The sequence below is a fragment of the Choloepus didactylus genome, chromosome 21, assembly GCF_015220235.1.
Source record: "Choloepus didactylus isolate mChoDid1 chromosome 21, mChoDid1.pri, whole genome shotgun sequence".
Lineage (NCBI taxonomy): Eukaryota > Metazoa > Chordata > Mammalia > Pilosa > Megalonychidae > Choloepus > Choloepus didactylus.
In genome coordinates this window covers 41,856,797-41,881,534 of record NC_051327.1, presented here as the reverse complement: position 1 = coordinate 41,881,534, position 24,738 = coordinate 41,856,797, and the positions used below count along the sequence as shown (strand labels likewise).

The window sequence follows — 24,738 nt, the reverse complement described above, 5'->3', positions numbered from 1 at the left end:
AAATTGTGATGGGGGAAAGCTTTAGCCCTCATATTAAATAAGTAACCTCGATTTGTCCCATTTGCTAAGAACAAAAATTCTGGGGGAAAAAAAAAGAGGGGGAGCAAGGAGAGAAAGCCAGCTCTTTTTAAATATAAACTAGTGAGTTTTGTATTTCTGTGTTTCTGTGTTTTTATGTCTGACTCATGGCTGAAACATTTTAATTGAAGCTATAAGCTCTCTATTTGTGTTTGTCTGTTTGATGTATATTTTCCTACTTCCAAATGGTAATACCAAATTAACAAATAAAAAAATTCTTAAAAGAGCTCTATTCAAATTGCTTAAAGATAAATAAGCACTTATATATACATTAATACTCCTAAAGTCCCAGAAATTAAGGAAACTGAATTTTTAATACCTCCAATGTAAAAAGAGTTTTCATAGAATTAAATCCAAATGTTTTAAACATTCAAGTGCCCATAATCCAGGCAAAGCTTTGGCAAGAAGGACTAGTTTAATATTGTTAATTAAATAAAAACAGCTATGTCTTCTGAGTTATCAATGTCAAGTACAATACAAGCATACAATTTTATTCTACTTGGGTATTCCGGTTTTCTAATGCTGCCTTTTTGCAAAATACCAGAAATGGATTGGCTTTTATAAAGGGGGGTTACTTGGTTACCAAGTTAGAGTCTGAGGGCCATAAAGCATCCAAGGTCAGGCCTCAACAAAGGGTACCTACACTGGAGAAAGGCCCTGCCGTCCGGAAAATCTCTGTTAGCTGGGAAGGCATGTGGTTGGCATCTGCTTGCTCCCAGTTTTTGTTTCAAAATGGTGTTCTCCAAAGTGTTGCTCGTGGGACATTTTGTGCTCTCTTAGCTGCAGCTGCTCTGCATCTGGGCCTGTGTGGCTCTTTTTTAAAATACTCCAGTGATCCAATAAAGACCCACCCTGAATGGGTGGGGCAACACCTCCATCGAAATAATCCAATGAAAGGTTGATTGAGTCACATCTTCATGGAAACACTGAATCAATAGGCTCCAATATAATCAACACTAATACATCTGCCCCTACAAGAAAAAGAATATGACTTTTTCTGGGGGACATAATATATGCAAATCAGTACATTGGATATGTTACCAAACAAAAGCAGGGGTTTCTCTGCCCGATGCACTCAAATAGCCAATTCCTGAGACACTGGGGTTTCAAAGAGAAAGAGTTTATTGCTAAGTGCAAAGCAGGACAGCAGATGGCCTAACGGCCTAAAAATCTGTCTCCCGGAGTCTAAGGCGTGTAAGGTCTTTATGGATTCAAACAAGGGAGGTGGAGTGGCTACCATCACAATAGCAAGCACAAACAAGGGCTGGGACTATTCAGAGGGTTTCGGTAATTTCAGGTATGAGCTTTTGGCTATTCTGTAATAGACTAGAAAGTAAAAAAGCATCTATACAATGATTCAATATTTATAATTGTTTGTTAATTCTTAAACTCTTGATTACAGGTATGTTCTCCCTAAATTTATACAGGTTTACTGATAAAATAAGAAAGCATTATATGTACTAGATATTTAAGATGATGAAAAATATAAATTTGTGTTTAACCAAATTGAGTTATTGTTTTGACAAACTTTATTTTAAGAATAATTGTGTTTTGTAGGATGTTTGAAGGCAGTTTCAAAGATCTTTTTGGTACTTTACATACCTGCATACTTAAGGAACTTTACTTAAGGTATGCAGGTATGTAAAGTATACAGGATATACTTTGTTAAGGAAAAGGAGTGTAGTTTTGTCCTAGAATAAAATGACTGATTGTTGCCCAACGAGAAGCAGGAATGTATAGGACAAAACCTAAATGGACAAAGAAAGTTAGAGAAAGTTTGTGGAAATGATTTATTTGTCATGGTCAATGTTGACTAAGATTTGATAGGCTTATTTATAAGATATTTTTAAAGAGCTTTCATATCAAACAGTATATTCATGTAAAACTAGAATTTGATTTTCTCTCTGTTCAAATGATGAAATTTTCTTGGATTACTAGCTGCTCTTATTGAGAGGTAATAAAAGATTTTTCTTAGCCATCTGAGTAATCTGCCTAGAAGACAAAGATTCTATGTCACATCAAAATAATATCCTAATTTGTATTTATATTAACCTTATCATTCTTTATTGCTTTAGAAAGCGAGTCTTCTCACTTTTCAAAGAACCGACTCTTTTTTTCCCAATCATGTTACCTCTTATATTTACTTTTATCTTTTTCATGCATGTCTTTATTTTATTACTCTTCTAACTATACGCTGTATAAAGGTGGTATCAGACACAGGGTTTTTACAATCACAAGATTTTTACTGTCACAAGATCAAAACTATATTGTTACACAGTCATTAACAAATATCAAGGCTACTTGGTTACAGTTTGTTCAGGTTTGCTAACCCTACCATTATGCAAAATACCAGAAATGGATTGGCTTTTATAAAAGGGGTTTATTTGGTTACAAAGTTACAGTCTTAAGGCCATAAAGTGTCCAAGGTTAACACATCAGCAATCGGGTACCTTCACTGGTGGATAACCAGTGGCATCTGGAAAACCTCTGTTAGCTAGAAAGGCATGTGGTTGGCATCTGCTCCAGAGTTCTGGTTTCAAAATGGCTTTCTCCCAGGACATTCCTCTCTAGGCTGCAGCTCCTCAAAAATATCACTCTTAGTTGTTCTTGGGGCATTTGTCCTCTCTTAGCTTCTCAGGAGCAAAAGTCTGCTGTCAAAGGCCATCTCCAAAATGTCTCTGCAAGCTGCAGCTCCTCTCTCAGCTCCTGTGCATTCTTCAAAGTGTCCCTCTTGGCTGCAACAAGCTTGCTCCTTCTGTATGAGCTTATATAGTGCTCTAGTGAACTATCAAAGCCCACACTGAATGGGCGGGGCCGCACCTCCATGGAAATTATCTCATCAGAGTTATCACCTACAGTTGGATGGGTTGCATCTCCATAGAAACACTCAATCAAAGAATTACAATCTAATCAACACTAATATGTCTGCCCACACAAGATTGCATCAAAAATAATGGAGTTTTGGGGGACATAATACATCCAAACTGGCATACAGTTCAGCAGTTTCAGATATTTCCTTCTGGCTGTTCCAATACACTAGAAACTAAAAATAAATATCTATTTAATGATTTAGTAGTCATAATCATTTGTTAAATCCTAATTTTTCAGTTAGACCTCCTCCCTCTCATTTGATCATTCTCTCAGTCTTCAGGGATATCTGGGCAACGTCCATTCTAACTTCTTCACATTGAAAAGGAGTGTTGACAGTATGGGGAAGTGGAATGAAACTGGTTGATGTTCTTGGAGGGACTGGTAGCTCTAGGTTTCAGGGCTTATCTGGCATAGGAACAATCTAGAGGTTTTAAGTTTCTGAAAAAATAAACTTAATAAGTAAAACTTTTATAGAGTCTTAGCATATATATATATATATATATATATATATATATATATATATATATTTAAATTATAAGACAGTTTCTTTTCTATTATTTTTATTTTTAAGATTAAGCATCCCGGTTGACAATCCAGACACACAATCCCTGCTGACTATGTGGACCAAACGCTCACTCCCACAATGGTTAAAACAGTTCCCCAATTGTCAATGACAAGGTAGGAAAAGAGAACATGTTTACAAGCTGCAGCTGAATTCCTCCATCCTCTCTTCCAAAAAAATTTTGTTGTGCTACTAAAACATTCACTAAACCATAAAGAAAGACAATTTTTCAAAAAGCCAACAAAAACCCAGAAACAGAGATCTAGGTGTCAAGCCAAAATTATTCCTCACAACAATGCTGTTGGGGGGCGGAAAAAAAAAAGGACAGGATAAAAAACCAAAGAGAATCCAGAGAGTTAGGGTTGAAACTACAGTGGCATGGACAGGAAAGTTCAGTTTGTTCAGTTTGGGAATATATCGGGCTTTCTTCTATTCCTGCAGAGGAAATAAAAACGTGAACTGCTGGTGAAGTTAATATTAAAATTGTCCTTACCAACTGAAGGTAGGGTGAGGGTGAAGGGAGAGGATGTAGAAAAATGGGTAACAAAGACCTTCTGAATCTAGACCCTTGAATCTAGACTCTATTGCCCAGGAGATTTGAAAAGGGCTGAAATTCTTCTGAGCCAGTAGATGTGGCTCAAAACCAGTGGACTATACATCACTAATACATATCAATTGACCCACAGGGTTTGTGATATTAAAAAAAAATTTAATTATCTATAAATTTCTATTCTCAAAAGCAGTTCAAAGCAATTGTGGGCCATCCAATTGGGTATCGAGCAAAGCGCCCCCTCCAAGGAAACTAACCCAACAGAAATTTAGGTTGGAAGGAATGTGAGTAACATGGAGGAAATGAGATCAGGCTTGGAAGAGCATACAACAATTCTCAGTACAATTTTAATAAGGCTCTATCCACCCCCGTTGTAAGGAGTGGGACAAGGGGGTTCCAATGGAAATGCCTTAGAGGGGAAGATTCTCAGGGCAAAAGAGCCTCTAAGCTTAAAACTTGACCCCTCTCCTTACCTAAATAAAATAAATATATACTTTTTAACTATTCAGAATTGGGAGGACATTGTAATATTTAATATTTTTCTAGTTTTCATTTTCTAAACCTTTGGCTTGTAATTTTCTCGGTTTATGTTACACAAAAAAATGTACGAATGTGCCATAATCAGTTGTACCAAATGAAAATATAAACCTGTTCTTCCATATCTTTTACATAGAATGAATGATTGAATGATTCCCTAAATATCCTACAAGGTTACTTTGTGTGTTCGACAAAAGATTTAGGGCAAACCACTCCACTTCCATAATCTTGAGCAGTGGGAGTTAACTAATCTTCAATCTCATCTTCCCAAATGTCTCCATTAACATCCATAGCATGGAACAACCTGCTAAAACAGGGGGAGCACTGAAACGTTTATAAGGGTTTCCTCTAGAGAGAGAATCCGTGCAAATCCAGCAGAAATACTGCATACAGCCAGTACATGGCATCTTGTTACATCCTTCTCATTTCTCCATGGGAATCCCACAACACAGGCTGCTCTTTGAATTCTTTTCCAGCCACTCCTTACTTTCCATCTCTTCCAGTACCTTCTGAATCACCCTCTTACCATAACTCTGTTCCCAAAATCTTTTATTGGCCTCACCTGCTTGCAAGTACTCATTTCGTAAGTCCATTAACTTCTCTGCTGTCACCTTACATGGAGGGACACCATGGTAAAGTCAATCTGCACAAGGTATGCATGCCAGTTTGAATGTATTATGTCCCCCTAAATGCCATTATCTTTGAGGCAATCTTGTGTCGGCAGACATATTAGTGTTGTTTAGATTTTGGAATCCTTTGGGTTTTCTCATGGAGATGTGATTCAATCAACTGTGGACAAGACCCTTGGTTGGATAGTTTCCATGGAGGTGTTGCCCCACCCTTTCAGGGTGGGTCTGAATTAAATTACTAGAGCACTATATAAGCTCAGACAGAAGGAGTGAGCTTGCTACAGCCAAGAGGGACACTTTGAAGAATGCACAGGAGCAGAGAGAGGAGCTTCAGCTTACAGAGACATTTTGGAGATGGCCTTTGAAAGCAGACTTTTGCTCCGGAGAAGCTAAGAGAGGACAAATACCCCAAGATCAACTAAGAGTGACATTTTTGAGGAGCTGAAGCCTAGAGAGGAACGTCCTGGGAGAAAGCAATTTTGAAACCAGAACTCCAGAGCAGATGCCAGCCATGTGCCTTCCCAGCTAACAGAGGTTTTCCAGATGCCACTGGCCATCCTCCAGTGAAGGTACCTGATTGTTGATGCATTACCTTGGACACTTTATGGCCTTTAGACTGTAGCTGTGTAACCAAATAAATCCCCTTTTATAAAAGCCAATCCATTTCTGGTGTTTTTGCATCCTGGCAGCATAAGCAAACTAGAACAGTACGGAAGGTAAAACTGCAGCTAGAGCAGCTGCCCATGGTGCAGCCAGGTTCCTGCATGATGGGCAGCCGGCAGCATGGGTGTGGTCAGTAACCACATCTGCCTTCAGATCCAAGATGGATTGGAGGAGAAGGCGGGCGTATTGAGCAAATAACTCTGCTTCCACTAGCTCTTTGACCTGACCAGGGGTGGCCACTGAAAGGCACTTTGGTTCTGGGCATTTGAGGAATTCAACTTGGCCATCTCTGATCTGGATTTCAAAGTAGTCCTTCAGACAGGCTTTGCAGTACACATGGCTGCACTCCAACAAGTACATGCATTCACTACCTAGCTTCTCACAGAAACAGATATTGCACAGGAACAGTTTACAGTTGAAGTACTTTTTCTGCTGGGCTTGATCAAAGTCCAAGATTTCCTGGATCAGACCCGACAATGATTCCACATCCTGCACAGCTCTTTCATCCACCATTTCCTCTTGGTCTACACCCGGTCGAGCAGCACCACCCAAATCAGCACAAGTGGAGGCAGAAAGCAAATGGTGTATTCAAAGCCACTATTCCGGAGATACTCATTTGAATTGCCGCTCATGAATATCTTGAAATTTTGCAGCAAATCCAAATAGATCCTGGTTTCTCCATCTTGGATGGACTCTGCTGTTCTAAATTCATCCCCATCATAAACACTCGCCAAGGCCAGCAATTCATCCTCCTGAGTTTTCTCAGTCTTCTGATGACATTTAATTTTTTGAGGATCTGTTAATGACGGCCAGAAGAAAAGGATATAAACAGTGCAGTCTATATTTCAGTTCAGGGAGTTTGGAATTCATACAAATCCCATTTATTCTTCTGCCAGCGGAGAGGAGACAGCTTGAAGTCAGATCAGAGGCCAAGATGGGGGACTCATACTAGACACGCTATGGAAATCCTGCCATCTTGGGGACTCTAGCCCTGGGGTTTGCAGGGATCAGCATGCCACTGCCCTTGACCAGAACGCTCGCCACCCAGTGTGCTGAGTCGTGGTTTGTGTGGCTCAACTACAACTGAGGCAGGCCCCAACCTCATTATCTGCCTCGGCACCTGGCGTGCAGAGGGCGCTGTGCAGGCGTGCTAGCTGCGGGCTGGCCCGGGGTGTCCCGAAAGGGCGGGGACTGGACCTTCCCCTTCCTGCTTCTTGGGCGCCCAGGGTGAGGGGGGTGGGGGTGTGTGGGATGTCTGAGCCAGTTGGGGAGGGGGGCCGTCCCAGGTTTGAGGAGCCGAGGCCCACTGAGCAGTCCCGCCTAGCTACCCTTCCTGCCTTGTGCACCAGGAACCTATATTCACTTTTTATTTATTTATTTTTGCAATATAGAGTTTAACTTTTTTATCTGCAGAAAAAATGGACAAATTTTCCTTCCCTTCAAAGTGTCACAGGATATTAGATAATAAAAGGGAAAAATGCAAATCTTAAAGTCATCTAGTGATTTTCTCATAAGTCCCTATAGAAAACGACAATGAAAATGTACTCTCAGGTTTTGAAACCTCTATATACAACACAGATGTCAAGAAAGGTGCAGATTTCTCATCTTGTTTACAAGTTTAAAGTTCTAAAGTCTTTCTTCAGAGGAAACTCACATGATCAATTACTGAAATTAATTACACAATTCTGCTTCAACTAGACTAAGACACCATGTGCTTAGTCTTAAAAACATCCTCAAGAAATAGAATTAATCTTGTTTTTACAGTACCATAGGAGCAATCCTAATATTCAGAAATCCCACCTTTACATTAGAATCTTTCCTATTCGATTTCTCTGTAAGAATGTGAGATGACATAGTTGTCAGATCCTAGAAAAGAATCTAACATATAGAAGGAATTTCTGACCCAGGGGCCCCGCAGCTTATTTCATAGTAACCAGATGTGCCATAAAATATGGGTTGAAGGCTGTTTTAGAAATTCCAGTCATGGTGGTGCCTCAACACCCAAAAAGGTGGATAAAGCAAGATCAGATGTGTCCATAAGATAAATGACCATAGGCATGCAGAAAAGGCCTGCTCCCCCCACATAGATAGTACACAACTTCAAAGAATAGTACTGAGTTAGAACCCTAGCAACCAATTAGCTCAAGAGTTAATAAGCCCACACCCAATCAGGGCACAGGACACCACTCAGCAGACACCCTTCTCTCCCGACACCCTTCCCTCCCAACGTGTTTTTTCCTTTAAAAAATGCTGCTCTCAGATAGAGAGCTGGAGCCATTTTCTTTCTTTTTGCTGGCTCCCACCTGCTTTCTTCCTCTAATAAATCTTAAACTTTCTACTTAAATCTTTGACTCACTGCATTGTGTGGATTCTTGAACAACTCCGACCTAACAGTATTGTTTATTGTAAACAATATATTTTAATAGGTATGCTAGTTTGGATATATTATGTTCTGCCAAAAGCCGTATTCTTTAATGCAATCTTGTGGGGGCAGATGTTTTAGTGTTGATTAGGTTGGAATATGGGATTAAGTTGTTTCCATGGAGATGTGACCCACCCAACTGTGAGTGACAGCTTTGGTTAGGTTGTGACCTCTGATTGAATGTTTCCATGGAGATGTGGCCCCATCAATTCAGCATGGGCCTTGATTTGTTCACTGGAGACCTGTGCCAGTTTGAATGTATTATGTCCCCCCAAATGCCATTATCTTTGATGTAATCTTGTGTGGGCAGACCTATCAGTGTTAATTAGATTGTAATTCTTTGAGTGTTTCCATGGAGATGTGCCCCACCCAACTGTGGGTGATGACTCAGATTGGATAATTTCCATGGAGGTGTTGGCCCACCATTCAGGGTGAGTCTGAAGTAAATTACTGGAACACTATATAAGATCAGACAGAAGGAACGAGCTTGCTACAGCCAAGATGGACACTTTGAAGAAAGCACAGGAGCTGCAGATGAGAGACAGTTTGAAGACGGCCGTTGAAAGCAGACTCTTGCTCCGGAGAAGCTGAGAGAGGACAAATATCCCAAGTGCACCTAAGAGTGACATTTTTGAGGAACTGCAGCCTAGAGAGGAACATCCTGGGAGGAAGCCATTTTGAAACCAGAACTTTGGAGCAGATGCCAGCCACATGCCTTCCCAGCTAACAGAGGTTTTCCAGATGCCATTGGCCATCCTCCAGTGAAGGTACTCGATTGCTGATGTGTTACCTTGGACACTTTATGGCCTTAAGACTGTAACTGTGTAACCAAATAAACCCCCTTTCTAAAAGCCAATCCATTCCTGGTATTTTGCAAAAAGGCAGCATTAGCAAACCAGAACAGTAGGTAAACACATGAAGACTAATCAAAAAGTTTATTTAAGAATAAAATATCTTAGCCCTTTTGTATATCAAACCAGAATCTGGAAGGTAAAAGAAAGTACCTTATTTTCAAATATACAAACTATGTGCACTAAGGTAAAAAAAAATACAACATCCTTTATTTCAAGCCAAAGCTCTGTCTGTCCCTGACACTGTCAGTAGAAACTTGCGTTAGGTGACTGGTCCACCAGGCTGAGGGCCATTCCCCCGTTCCTAATAACACTGTGCTTTCACCTGCATCTTCTTTAAAACTGGCATTATGCTGCAGCACAGATTCACTAGCAGAAGACGATGGTAAATTGTTTCTATCACTTCTGTCATCATCTTCTAAAAGCTATTCAAATATATAGCTGAAACACATCCAGGGGGAGATTCTGGAGCTGCCATCCCTTGCACATCCCCAGGCTCTCTCCAATGTCCCAGGGCTTTGATGCCATCAAGTTTTACACATTGGACAAGTTCGGTGATCCAAAAGCCATGGGTCAATGCATGTTCTATGAAAAATGTGCTTGCATGGCAGAATTCTGATAATATCCTTTACTTCAAAATTTTCAATACACACTGCACAATTTTCAGAGATTCCCTTTTCTCCATGCTTTACGGTATAAAGCGGAAACTGGCCAGTTCCTTTTTTATTTCTTTTCCATGGCTCTGATTTCCAAACTGTGAGCCAGTCTACAAAGAAATGCTGCCTATAATAAAATGCAAGACAGGCCAGTGAGATGATCCTCATGTGATGAAGGTGATAGCCACAAACACCACAGACTGGCCACATGGCAGGTGTCAAGCCCCATGGCCATTTTTACTGGAATTCCTTTTTGCACCAGATCCAAAATTTCTCTTCCTTTTTGATAGCTAATCACAATTACCGCTGTATTTCCTGTTTCCGCTGTCATGAGGTTTGGTAGCGCTCCTCAGCTGTAGACCAGCAAGGCTGAGGCGTTCCTCCACGCACCTCCGCCCCCTTGTACTCTAAGGTGCAGCCCCCGGGGGCCGCCAGGGCGACCCAGGGCGCCGGGCACGGGCACGTGGGCGCGAGTGTCTGTCGCACGGGGACGCCCACCAGGCCCTGCGCACCCCATGGCCACGCCTATGTTTACTTTTAAAATCTTTTGTTACTTTGGTTCAATAGGGAACTAAATATTGTTTCCCAGTGACCCATTTTCCTATTTAAAATATATCCAAATCTGACAATGTTTAATATTTTGCCTTCTCAAAATGAAAGCCTGCAGGATATCTTTTTTTTTACTTGAAACTGTCTTTGAGATTTTCCAGGTCCCTGGGAAATCAAAAAGGATTTGTTCTTTCACTTTGTAAAAAAGAGGCGCTAGAAAATGTTAGGGTCATTTGGTATGTTATGAGTTGCATGGGAAGTGTTGTCCAATTAAAAGGGATGTTCTAACCTTCTGTTGGTTAAATTTGTATGGGTAGAATGTTATTCATATGTGTATTTATAGATTATATAAAATTCCTAGAGATTTGACAATGTTCTTAACTGTTCATGATATGCCCTGATTTTGATCTACATGATCTTAGACAATAGTGTACTTTTTTGGTCATAATTTTAGTTATTCTTTAAAAAAAAGTTACATGCCACAAAAATAGCCAAATTTCCTTGTCAGCTACATTGCTTTACTCTGATGTTGCTCTGAAAGTACCTGTAGTCAGCTACAGGTCAGAGCTTAATCTTCAGCAAAAAAGAAAAAGGGGATGGGGAGTTGGGGGGCAGAGGTGGGAGTGACTTTAAACAAGAAGCAAGGCAAGTATATAATTCATGTTCTACCCAACAATTGTCATAACCCTGGTAAAACTATAAAGGTGGAACAGGGTCAAATACCTGGACCAACAGGCCTTTTTGGGCATCTTCAAATGGACTATATACAGCTGCATCCTTCTATGGGACATAAATATGTCCTTGTTATTGTATGTCTGTTCTCTGGATGGATAGAGACTTTTCCTTGCCACAAGGCTACCATCCTCACAGTAGCTTAATAAAGCCGTTAGACTTCATTTTCCCCATCTGGGGAATTCCTGCTGTTCTCTCAAGTGACAGAGGCTTCCACTTTATTGGAAGTGTAATGAAGGAACTTTGCAAGCTCTCACCCGTCAACCAAATGCTTCACTGTCCCCACCATCCTCAATTGCCAGGAGAGGCAAAATGAACAAAGGGTATCTTAAAACTTAAATTAGCGAAATGATTTGAATCCCTCGCTCTTGACCTTGACCTAGGGTTCTTCCCTCAGACTGATGGCCATGAAATCTAGCCCAACAGGAAATCATAATGGGAAGACCATGAGCCTTATTTTTTTCTCCTACTTTTCTGGACTTTGACCTATTACGATGTGAAATTGCTAATTGTAGGGACTAATTGCATATACACAGTTCCACCATTCACAAACTTAGGCTGCCTTTTCTGAGACACATTTGGAGACTTCACAACCTTCAACCTGGGGTCCTGGTATACTAGAAGAGACTTCAATGAAAAATTGCTTTAGGACCTAGATGGGAAAGACATTATCAAGTCTTATCGACCATCACTACAGGCTACTGATCCCTAGTTCCACCTGTCACAACTAAAACATGCTTCAAGCCCTTGAGAGGTTACTCCCATTTTGGATCTCAAGCTAAAATTGGCACAAGGATTCCATAAGCAGACAGCAACTGATATAGACAGCTTCTGCCCAAGATGTCAGAACAAACAGATGATACCCAAGATCACAGATCAAGATACACCTGAATTTCCTTATCCTATTCTCTGTCTCCTCCTTTTCCCCATCTGTCTAAACAGTCTCTTATTCACCCTATACCTCTTGGAATGCCCAGTCTCCATCCCCAATAACAGTCTACCTTCACCATGATTTTCTTTTATCTCCTCTACCCTATTTCTGCTATATATACTCCTACTTTGAGCACAATTCCTTTGTCCTTCTAGTGCCTCAAGGTTTTAATAACATGAGATCTTAGTTCACTCAAGCCTCAAATTTCTGATTGGCTGAAAGTTCAGGCAAAGGAAGTTATTGGTTAAATGGGACTAAGATATCAGATAACAAAGAAGATGATGATGATTATGATTCACCATTTGGAATTTACATCCAATAGCTCTACATGTCAATATCCCATCTCCTTAAAAGAAATTGGTACACTTATTAAACTGTTCAAGGACATTATTTTGTATGTGAACACAAGGCATACAAAGCACCATCTGTAAATTGGGCTAGTCCCTGTTATATAGCTTCTGCTGTTCCCCAAATGGCTATTTATAATACTCTTCTAAGAGGGGAAATTAGGAAGATGAGGGCTCTTATGGCCTCTTCCCTTACAGGGAAGACACTGTTGGCAGACCAGACACAGCTCTAAATGGATCATGGGAAAAACCCATAACCCAAGCTAAACTCATGGGGTGTTCTATTCTTGATGTCCCCCCACCCCCGTCTTTGGGGCAGGTATCCCCTGTGTTGGAAGATATACCATAAGATTATAATAGTATTATAAAATGCAGCTTTAGAGTTAGGGAAATCTATCTCCCACCTAGGGCAAGCTGTAGCTCACTAGTTGATGACATATTGGAACTTGGCAAAATGTGTCAACAAAATTGATTAGCATTAGACTACATTTTGGCTGCCCAAGGAGGCGTAAGGAGGCATGTGTGCACTACTGGGCACCCAGCACTGTGTATTTGTAAATGGCAGCCAAGAAGATGTTTACCAAGAGGTAGTGGAAGCAGAAGCCCATGTGCGAGAAGCAGCCAAATCAGCTGTCGCACCTCCTGAATCTGAGTCTCTTTTTGGTTGGCATCTAGGGTCATAGGGACCTTGGCTCAGAGATGACCTAATAGGAGCACAGGCTATCCTCTTAATATTCAAAATATCCCTCCATGTTGTCAAGATCTCTCTACTCTTAAATACTGCAATACAGCCACTAACTCAACAAATGATACAAATGAGGATACAAAACCAGTGTGAATAGGAAGAGGAAAATTTTGAACTGCGCAATCGGTGATGAAATATGAGAGACTTTTAGTGGTGAATGAGAGACTAATAACATCTTTGGTCATGCCCTCGTAACTGGGAGGAAATTGGTAAAATTGTATGGAGAAAGCCTTGGGACCTCAGAGCCAAAACAACAACAACAACAACAACAACAAAACCCAACCAAACAATATGCCCTCCTAAGTTTCCTCTTTAGCTTTTGAAATTTGCAAACCCCCATGTAGGTGAGCCAGTGCAGTTGCAGACAGACAAGCAACCCCCCCCCCATTCATGACTTTTGACCCAACACAGAAAGCCCATCTACCCTAAACCTGCCCCTGAAAGATGGGTAAACCCTGGTCCAATCAGTAGGAATCAAGCTGATTTCCTTTCTGTCTATAATACTCCTTTGCCCTCCCTAGAACCCTGAAGTTACTTCCATTTTGGCTCCCTTTTGCTGCAGCAAAACTTTGGTGTCCTGAACAAAATGTCAAGTCTGTACACTCACCTCCAGTTTTTCTTTCCAGAGTAAAAGTTATTAACATAAACATTTCAGAAATTGGATAGAGTTTCTAGAGATTATGTCCATGTCCTCTCTTCCCACGTGATGGCCTCATGCTGATCTGTCTGATATTAGACAACAGCAGTGTGATTGCTCATAATTTCCATTATTTTTAAAATAATGTTTAATGAAGGCTCATCAGCTCACTCACTTTTGTAAAACAGCAATAAGTTAACCGTGGCCAATTTAGGTCTTGTCATCTACAGATAGTTTTTATTCTGATGCTTTCCTGAAAACACTTGCAATCAGCTACAGACCAGACTGCTTTGTCTTCAACAAGAGAACAATCTAAGACACCCTTGGAAAGGACTATGCCAGATACTCTGGGGCACAGGCTTCTAATGACACAGCTTAAATAGCTTTGGGACTAGATTACTGGACTGAGTCAATGTTCCAGAATTCTAGTGGCGAAGCTGATGGATTCATGAGGTTGTTAACACAAAATCGAGTGGAACAAAGATTAACACCTGGGACTGAATAAACTGATAAAGAATGATTACAGGTTTTTGTTTGGCTTCTTGATAATGTTTTAATGTTCTATTTTCTAAACATGAGAAATCTCTGACTCTCTTCCCTTAAACTATCTATAATTCATGAAACATTAGTCCTTTCTTCCTGCCTGATTCCTCAAGAATACAGAAGCTCTTTTTGAATAGTCTTATTTTTATGGCCAATTAATATTCTGTCTTCCTTGTTAGAAAGACTTAATTGGAGACACTGGTTATGTAACCAAGATATAACTGGAATGTCATATTCAAGAGCAATGCTTTCTTAATCAGATGGGAGCAGACACTTGTAAGAAATTAAGTTTGACTTTATGGAGACAGTCCTTACAAAATCCTCTTGGAAAAACCGGTCTGGTACCCAGCTCTAGTGTTCCAAGCCTTTAGGTCAGTAAAGAAGGTTACTTTCTGGCAAGTGTAAGAACTGTAGGATACTTTGAGGACTTTGAAATCAGACAGATTCACCCAAATCTATGGGTACTACAGGTAAGATCTGTTGTCGACGTCTTGGCTTGACTTTGTTTCTTGTTGTACAAACTGCATTTCATGATTCTGTTCTAATTCCTCAAGACAGATGGTTGCACTTAAGATGGCTAATCAAAGGGAATATAAGATAGATGTGAGACCAAAGCTAAAAATAAAAATAATAGATGCCCTGGTTTGGTATGCCAAGCCCTCTGTCTTGGTGCTTGCCCTTATGGAACTCATTTCTGCAAAGGAGAGGCTAAAACTGCTTATAATTGTGCTTAAGAGCCTCCCCCTAGAGTACCTCTTTGTTGCTCAGATGTGGCCCTGTCTCTCTCTCTAGCTAATCCAACTCAGCAGGTAAACTCACTACCCACCCCCACTACGTGGAACCTGACTCCCAGGGGTGTAAACCTCCCTGGCAATGCCAGATATGACTCCCGAAGATGAATCTGGACCCGACGTCATGGGATTGAGAACATCTTCTTGAACAAAAATGGGATGAGAAATGAAATGAAATAAAGTTTCCATGGCTGAGAGATTCCAAATGGAGTCAAGAGGTCACACTGGTGGACATTCTTATGCACTATATAGATAACCCTTTTTAGGTTTTAAGGTATAGCTAGAAGTAAATACCTGAAACTATCAAACTGCAACCCAGTAGCCTTGACTCTTGAAGATGATTGTATAACAATGTAGCTTACAAGGGATGACAGTGTGATTGAGAAAGCCTTGTGGATCGCACTCCCTTTATCCAGTGTATGGATGGATGAGCAGAAAAATGGGGACAAAAACTAAATGAAAAATGGGGGGAGGAGGGGGAATGGTTTGGGTGTTCCTTTTTACTTTTACTTTTATTCTTATTTTAATTTTTTCTGGTATAAGGAAAATGTTCAAAAATAGATTAGGGGGATGAATGCACAACTATATGATGGTACTGTGAATAGTTGATTGTACACCACGGATGATTGTATGGTATGTGAATATATCTCAATAAAACCGAATTCAAAAAAATAATAGATGCCCTGAATCAGAGTGAGGGCTCTATCTATAACGCACTCAACTGAGTAAGTAACCCCATCCTAAGGTTCTTAAAAGCAGTTGAATGGCCACCCAATAAACTTCACTGCAGTCAAGAAAGAAAATAAATTCAGAAAATGAAAAGGACAAAAGGAACAAATCGACTGACTGAGCCTGGAAAGAAATCAATGGTGGTGACTCGAGTGTTTTGGTCAAGTTTCCAATGAGATCTTTAGAAAAATGACCAAAAGGTGGGAACTGTTAAGTCAAATCAAAGGGTCGCTGCATGGGAGATTGCTGGGAGGGATCCCTTTCCAAGAACAGATTTTCGAGAAGATAAAAACAATCGACCTGCAGGGACTTTCTGAGAAAATGGAACGATAGCATGCACCCTACAGAACTGCAAATAAGCAACAACTGGTGATAAACCAATTTTGGTCCAGTAGAAACAGCTAATGGACTAGCATATACTAAACAATTTATATCTGCCCCCTACTCTGTGAGACCCCTGCCCCATGTACAACAGAAACTTAACCTCTAAGTTTAAGTAGACGTTAACCTGACAGGCTAATCAGAACATGTCTTGCTTCCACGTTCATCCCATACAAGTGCCCTCTTTCCACTCCTTTGACAGAGCCCCCTTTGAGGTCACTCTGGTGGGCACTCTTACACTCAGAGCCCCCATCTGAAAGGGATGCTGCCCAATTCACGAATTGCTCATTAAAGCTATGAGATCCTAAAATGCAAGAGAAGTTTTTCTTTTAACAAACTGCTATAAATTTTTGTTTGCAAGTTTTTTGTGTGGAAGTACATTTTCAAGTCATTTGGGTAGATGCCTAGGGATGTGACCACTGGGTTGAACGGTAAACCTATGTTTAACTTTGTAAGAAACCACCACACTGTCTTCCAGAGTGGATGTACTGTTTTACATTCCTTCCAGCCATGTACCCTCCAGGGTACAAGATCAACATGCAAAAAATAGGAGTAGTTCTATACACTAGCAATGGACAATCTGAAAACAAACCTGTTGCTCTGTATCCTCGTCAGCATTTGGTATTGTCAGTGTTTTGGATTTTAGCCATTCTCATTTAGTGGTATCTCACTGGGTTTTTTTTTGTTTTCTTTTCTTTTGTTTCATTTTTTCCTGAATAAAAATGAACCCCAATATCAAGGTAGGGAAGAAAGGATGAGGGGACACACTCCTTGGTGTAGGGAACTAGGGGGCAAGAGAAGGACATGGCTCGAAAGGAGGAGTGGGAGAGGAATGTCATTAAGGCAGCAAAATATTCTCTGTAAACGGTTGGGGGAGGGTCTCCCTGGCCTCAGAGATGAAAGCAGAGGAGAAGGCAGAGATCGCTTTCTCCGTGGGGGTGTCTCCACTCAAGTGTCCAAAAAGGGAAATGACAGCTTTTCTTTCTTCTCTTGGTTCTTTGGCAGCCCCTCCAGTGCTCACCCAGATCACCTTCTCCCTTGTTTAGTGCTGCAGGGCTCTGAAGGCCGAGATTCACTCCTGTGGGTTAAAAGCCAGCATTTCCAGCAGCAGCTGGGCTCCAGACTACATAAACCTCAGGCACCACCGACTGCACTGTCCGGAACCCTCTAGGGGAAGAGGCTCCCGGGGGTAGAGGCACATCTCGGGGCCGGTCATCCTCTGGGGGCAGCCCCATCAGATCAGAGATTTTGCCTAACTGGTCAGCTTCAGAGTTTCCACGAAAGAGAAGCTTCTGGCAAAATATCTCTGCAAAGATACAGCCAACACGCCACATGTCCACAGGTGTCGGCTACGTCAACTGCAGAAGAGCTTCGCCTGGTACCAGCGTGCAACGACCACAGGTCTTCATGCCATCTGGGAGCTGCAGAGTCTGGCCAGGCCAAAGTCAGCCAGGTTTACTGTCCACTACTCATCACCAGAATGTTCTCTGGCTTCAGGTCTTGGTGAACCAGGCAATTGGCATGAAGGAAATCTTGGCCTCTTAGAAATTGGCGTATCCAATCCTTGATGGTCTCCACTGGCAAACCTGGGGGAGGTTACTTGTCCAGGTAAGTCCTTAGGTCTCTGTCCGTGTGCTCAAACACCAGGGTCACCTTGGTCTCCTGGTCAGTTCAGGCTGTGGCTCAGGCATCAACAGCTGGACAACATTGGGATGTTCAAAAGCCTCCCACAACCTTACAAACTGTGCTGGTGGAAAGGTGGCCTCTAGTGCCTGCTCCACTGGGGGCTCTCATGGTCTTGAGGGCTCCAGGGTGGGAGCTGCAGGGTAGGCCGGTTATCAGGGCCCAGGAGCAATTCCTGTGGCATTTCACACTCGAGTTTAGGCCCAGGCAGCTGGACGCGACCAACCAGACTATAGAAGAGGCTGCAGGCTCACCCCCATCCTTACCATGTGACCAACCCATTGGTGTTTCAATTTGTGTCTCCCTAATGATGTCGAGCATCTCTTCATTCGCTCATCTGCCAACAGTGTACCTTCTTTGGTTAGATGTCTGCTCAATTCCTTTACCCATTTTTAATTGGGTTGTTTGTTTTCTTATGTATCATTTTTAGGAGTTCTTTTTTATATTTTGGATACCAGTCCTGTATCAGATATTTTATAGATACTTTCTCCCCATCTGTGGCTTGTCTTTTTATTCTGTTACTCCTTCTTACGTTTTTCATGTTAAAATCTCTTGTTTGCAGAATGATGTGGTTGAGTATGGTCTCTGGAGGCAGACAGATGGGGTCTGACAGCTAGCTCTGCCACTCACTGGCTGGGTGACCTGGGGCGAGTTACTAAACCTCTCTGTGCTTCTGTTTCTTCATCTATCAAATGATTCTAATAACAATACCTACCTCCCCAGGCAGGGTCAGGGCTACAGTAAGGTAGGCAGGGAGCCCAGAATGCAACATTCACTTGCACAACCTGGAGAAGGAAGATCTCCTTAAATGTTGCACCCTAGGTGACCCCCTCCCACATTTGCCTCACCTTAGTCCCCAGCACCTCCCCCCCAAGAGTTTTAGGAGGATGGAAGGGGGTCAGCTTTGTAAAGCACTTAGAACATTGCCTGTCTTTAGTGAGTGGTATATATGCGTTTGCTAAATATTCTGGTTTCCCCTCATAAATATTGGTGCTGGTAAATGGTAGTACTGCTTTTTTCTTTTTATGCAATTGTGCCCTAATTTACCATGTAAAAGTTGGTGACTCTTAGTTCCCAAGGCTTGTTGGGGAAATTTTATTAGTTTGTACACTTCATATGACATCACCTCAGAGGGCATATGGTGAGATGGTCCATCGTTAACTTAATGATGCTAACTTTGGTCACTTTGTTGAGGTTGTGACTTTATATGGTATCTTAGGTTTCTCAGCTGCTAAAACAAATACCATATAATAGTTTGGCTTAAACAATGGGAATGCACTGGCTGACAATTTTAAGGTTAGGAGAAATCCAAAATCAAGGCATAGGTAAGGTGATGCTTTCTCCCTGATGACTGTGGCCTTCACACTGTAGGAATAAATGGGGAAATTTAAGTTTGGACTGTATTAGAAAACAGATTATAACAATGTTAAATTTTTCCAACAGATAATTGTGTTGCAGTCATGTAGGAGAATGTTCTTGTCCTTAGGAGATACCTAGGAAAGTATTTAGGGATGTGGTGGGCTGAAAAATGCCCACTATGCCAAAGAAATCAGGACTTAAGCCCCAGAAACTGCAAATATTACTATGTAGGAAAGAATTATCCATGTCCAAAGAGAAGTCTGACCTCTGCCCTCAGTTCCTTGGAGATCATCTCTAAGCCCTTGGAATGTTCTGCCTGATGAGAGTGTCTTTGTTTATCCAGGGGCCTTGGGCAGCACCAGAGAGTGTAAAATGTGATTTATGCTGGGAACTTAGAGCCATATGAGATTAGCCAAGGGGCTGGAGAGAGAAGGTCATCCACATGGCATCAGCTTTACCTTTGGATGGGCTGGACACCAAAAGGTTAGTCATGCAGGCAATCAGCCACATCTATGTGGCACCGAGGCTTGGGTGAGCTTACCTGGTTGGCATAGTCTGTGTGTATTGTCACCCACCATTGCCAGAAGAGTTTAGTGCTGTCCACAACTCCACTGGGAGAGAACAACTTGAAGCTCTGCGTGTGGAACTCTCCTGGACTCTGCTTCCTGCACCTCTTCCTTTGGCTGACTTCAACCTGTATCCTTTCACCGTGATAAACTTTGGGTGTGAGTATAGCAGCTTTTAGTGAGTTCTGTGAGTCCTTCTGGTGAGTAACTGAGGATGGTCTTGGGAACCTCAAAACTCTGCAGTTGGTGTCAGAGGTGGGATGGTGGTCTTGGGGACTCCCAAACTTGCAGGTATGTCAGAAGTGAGGCCGGTCTTGAGGACTTCCAAACTCTGCAGTTATGTTGTGTGGGAAAGACGTGATGAAATTACAAATCTTGAGAAAGGGAGTGTTCCAGTTTGCTAATGCTGCCAGATGCAAAATACCAGAAATGGATTGGCTTTTATAAAGGGGGTTTATTTGGTTACACAATTACATCTTAAGGCCATAAAGTGTCCAAGGTAATGCATCAATAATCGGGTACCCTCACTGAAGGATGGCCAATGGCATCCAGACAACCGCTGTTAGCTGGGAAGGCACGTGGCTGGCCTTTTGTTTTGGTTTCAAAATGGTTTTCTCCCAGGACGTTTCTCTCTAGGCAGCAGCTCCTCTTCAAAACGTCACTCTCAGTTGCTCTTAGGGCATTTGTCTTCTCTTAGCTTCGCAGAAGCAGAAGACTGCTTTCAAAGGCCATCTCCACAATGTCTCTGTAAGCTGCAGCTCCTCTCTCAGCTCCTGTGTGTTCTTCAAATGTCCCTCTTGGTTGTAGAAAGCTCGCTCTTTCTGTCTAAGCTTATATAGTGCTCTAGTAAACTAATCAAGGCCACACCTCCATAGAAATTATCTAATCAGATTTATCACCTACAGTTGTGTGGGTCACATCTCCGTGGAGACATTCATAAAATTACAATCTAATCAACACTAATACATCTGCCCACACAAGACTGCATCAAAGATAATGGCGTTTTGGGGGATATCTACATTCAAACTGACACATTCCACCCCATGGACCCCAAAATGACATGATCTTTCAATATACAAATACATTCATCCCATTGCAATACCACAAAAACTTGAATCATTTCAGTAACAATTGGTAAGTACAAGAGCCCATCAGAATCAGTTACAGGCATGGTCTGTCCTAAGGCATAATTCCCCTCTAGCTGTGGATCTGTGAAACTTAGAACAAGCTATGTGCTTCCAATATACAAAGGAGGGACAGTCATAGGATAAACATTCCCATTGCCATAAGGAGAAATTGAAAGGAAAACAGGGTTCACAGGACCAAAACAGTTCCTAAAACCCGCAGGGCAAACTCCATTAGATTTCAAAGTCTGAGAGTCATTTAGAGAATGGTGTTTTATCCTTGGGGCTTTAGAGAGCTGGAGTCCAACCCTTTCCAAGGGCCTATTTGGCAACCCTTTTCTCTCCAAATGCTGGGGTGAGTGCTCCAACATATCCACACATTGGGGAGACCACCTTCTTCTCGGCCCCACCCTCCTCAAACATCGGGGCAGCAACCAGACTCTGTCTCCACAGGGCAAAGGCTCTCCCTTCTCCAAACAGTGGGGTGGTGACCAGGCTCTCCCCAATCCCTGGGGAATGTGCTCCACCCTCTCTGGGGCCTGGGATGGCAACACTCTTCCTGAACATCGAGGCGGAAGGCCCGTCCTCAACCTCCAGGGCAAACTCACCCTTTCCATGCGTGTGGGCCACTTCGCTCTCCCAGCCCAAGGCCTCTTCACTCCAGACCTCAACCTCCATGGTTCTGTCTTCGAAGAAATTTTTCCTTCAATTTGTTCCTTGCCTGTCTCCTCCAGTCCAGACCGGCAACAGCTCCGTCTATAAAGATTGCACAAAAATTCTGTTGACTTCACATGAAGCACACAGGGGTCAAAGCCATCAGACAATAGGACTTTTCACAAATCCTTTTTGGATGACTCCTTCTCCAATCTTGGCTTGTACTGAAATGGTGGTTGGGTTCCATGTTTGGTCAAATCCTCACATGGGGCTGTAACCTCTGGGGTCTCACTTTCTGGAAGCCTTCAATTTTCGAAACTATCAGTTTCTAGTTTCTTTGTGCCCAGGAGTTCATTTCTCAGCTTATCTCTGTCCTGTCGCATTTTACTATAAGCTGCAAGGAGAAGCCATGCTATATCTTCAACTTGTAGTTTTGAAATCTCATTAGCCAAGTATCCCAGCTTGTTGCTCTCAAATTCTTCCTTCCATCTGACACCAAGACTCAATTTTGCCAAATTCTCTGCCATTTTAAAACAAGGATCACCTTCCTTCCAGTTGGCAATGACACATTCATCATTTCTGCTCAAGGCCTCATCAGAAGTATCTTTAGAGTCCATATTTCCACAAATAGTCTATTCAAAGCAGTCTAGGCCTTTTCTATCAAGCTTCTCACAATTCTTCCAGAATCTTCCCCTTATCCATTTAGAAAGCCATTCCAACATGTTTGGTATTTGCAAACTCAGCAGCACCAGCACCCCACTTCTCTGGTACCAAAATCTGTTTCAGTTTGTTAATGCTGCTGTGATGCAAAACACCAGAAATGGATTGGCTTTTATAAAGGGGGTTTATTTGGTTACACAGTTACAGTCTTGAGGCCATAAAGTGTCCAAGGTAAGGCATCAACAATCGGGTACCTTCACTGGAGGATGGCCAATGGTGTCCGGAAAACCTGTTAGCTGGGAAGGCACGTGGCTGGTGTCTGCTCCAAAGTTCTGGTTTCAAAATGGCTTTCTCCCAGGACATTCCTCTCTAGGTTGCAGTTCCTCAAAAATGTCACTCTTAGTTGCTCTTGGGACGTGTGTCCTCTCTTAGCTTCTCTGGAGCAAGAGTCTGCTTTCAACGGCCGTCTTCAACCTCTCTCATCTACAGCTCCTATACTTTCTTCAAAGTGTCCCTCTTGGCTGTAGCTCCTCTTTCAAAAGTTCACTCTCAGCTGCACTGAGTTGCATCTGCCCATCAGCTCATTTACATGGTTCCACTGATCAAGGCCCACCCTAAATGGGTGGGGCCACACCTCCATGGAAATTATCTCATCAGAGTCATCACCTACAGTTGGGTGGGGCACATCTCCAAAGAAACACTCAAAGAAATCTAATCAAAACTGATAACGTCTGCCCACACAAGATTACATCAAAGATAATGGTGTTTGGGGGACAGGATACATTCAAACTGGCACATTCCATCCCCTGGACCCCAAAATGACATTATCTTTCCATATACAAAATACATTCATCCCACAACAATATCACAGAAACTTAAATCATTTTAGTTACAATAGTTAAGTACAAGATCCCATCAAAATCAATTATAGGCATGGTCAGTCCTAATACAAAATTCCCCTCTATCTGTGAAACTTAGAACAAGTTATCTGCTTCCAATATACAAAGGCGGGACAGGCATAGGGTGAACATTCCCATTGCCATAATGAGAAAGAGTAAGGAAAACAGGGTTAACAGGACCAAAACAGTTCCTGAAACCTGCAGGACAAATTCCATTAGATTTCAAAGTCTGAGAGTCATTTACAGAATGATGTTGCATCCTTGGGGCTTGAGAGAGTGGGAGTCTAACCCTTCCCAAGGGCCTTTTCGGCAGCCCTTTCCTCTCCAAACGCTTGGGTGAGTGCTCCAACATATCCGAGACCACCTTCTCGGCCCCACCCTCCTCAAACATCGGGGCAGCTCCCGGATTCCCTTCCATCTCCGGGGCACGTGCTCAACCCCTTTAGAACAGTGTGGTGGCAGCCAGGCTCTCCCCAATTCCCTGGGAATGTGCTCCACCCTCTTTGGGACCTGGGATGGCAAAACTCTTCTGGAGCATCAAGGTGGAAGGCCCACCCTTGACCTCCGGGGCAAACTCACCCTTTCCATGTGTGTGGGCCACTCTACTCTCCCAGCCTGAGACCTCTTGACTTCAGACCTCAACCTCCATGGCTCTGTCTTTGAAGAAATTTTTCCTTTAATTTGTTCCTTGTCTGTCTCCTCCAGTCCAGACTGGCAACGGCTCTGTCTATGAAGTTCTCACAAAAATTCTGTTGACTTCTCATGAAGCACACAGGGGTCAGAACCATCAGACAATAGGACTTTCCACAAATCCTTTCTGCTTAACTCCTTATCCAATCTTGGCTTGTACTGAAATTACGGCTGGGTTCCATGTTTGGTTACATCCTCATGTTGGGCTGTAGCTTCTGGGGGTCCATCCCCTGGAAGTCCGGAATTTTCCAAACCAGTTTCTGGTTTCTTTGGATCCAAGAGTTCAGTTCTCATTTTATCTCTCTCTGCTCTCATTCTACTATAAGCTGCAAGGAGAAGCCGGGGTACATCCTCCACACGTAGTCTGGAGATCTCCTCAGTTAACTATTCCAGATTGTCACTTTCAAATTCTTCCTTCCATCTGACACCAGGACTCAATTTTGCCAAATTCTCTGCCATTTTAAAACAAGGATTACCTTCCTTCCAGTTCACAAAAACACAGTCATTATTTCTGTTCAAGTCCTCGTCAGAAGTATCTTTAGATTCCATATTTCCACAAACAGTCTCTTCGAAGAAGTTTAGGCCTTTTCTATCAAGCTCCTCACAATTCTTCCAGAATCTTCCCCTTATCCATTTAAAAAGCCTTTCCAACATGTTTGGTACCAGGGCAGTTCTGGCATTTCAACCTCTGGTAATGCCGGCCACCTTTTGATCCATGTTTCAGCCAACCATCCAAACTGTTAACACCCTTTCTAATCCCTCGAGCTACAACATTGAATGCAGAATCTCTGCTTAGTGGACCCATATCAGTAAATTCAGCCTGATCCAACCCTGTATTCCTTCCACCATTATCCCACACCCTTAATATCCATTCCCACACATATTCCCCTGGTTTCTGT

The 24,738-nt window shown here is 42.3% G+C and overlaps 3 pseudogenes; all 3 read right to left on the bottom strand.

Annotated features, from left to right (window-relative positions):
- Positions 1–4,844: 4,844 nt before the first annotated feature.
- LOC119517252 lies at positions 4,845–8,251 on the bottom strand (annotated as a pseudogene).
- A 1,121-nt stretch (positions 8,252–9,372) lies between these two features.
- Positions 9,373–12,986, bottom strand: LOC119517251 (annotated as a pseudogene).
- A 4,260-nt stretch (positions 12,987–17,246) lies between these two features.
- On the bottom strand, positions 17,247–19,738 carry LOC119517250 (annotated as a pseudogene).
- Between the last annotated feature and the right edge of the window lie 5,000 nt (positions 19,739–24,738).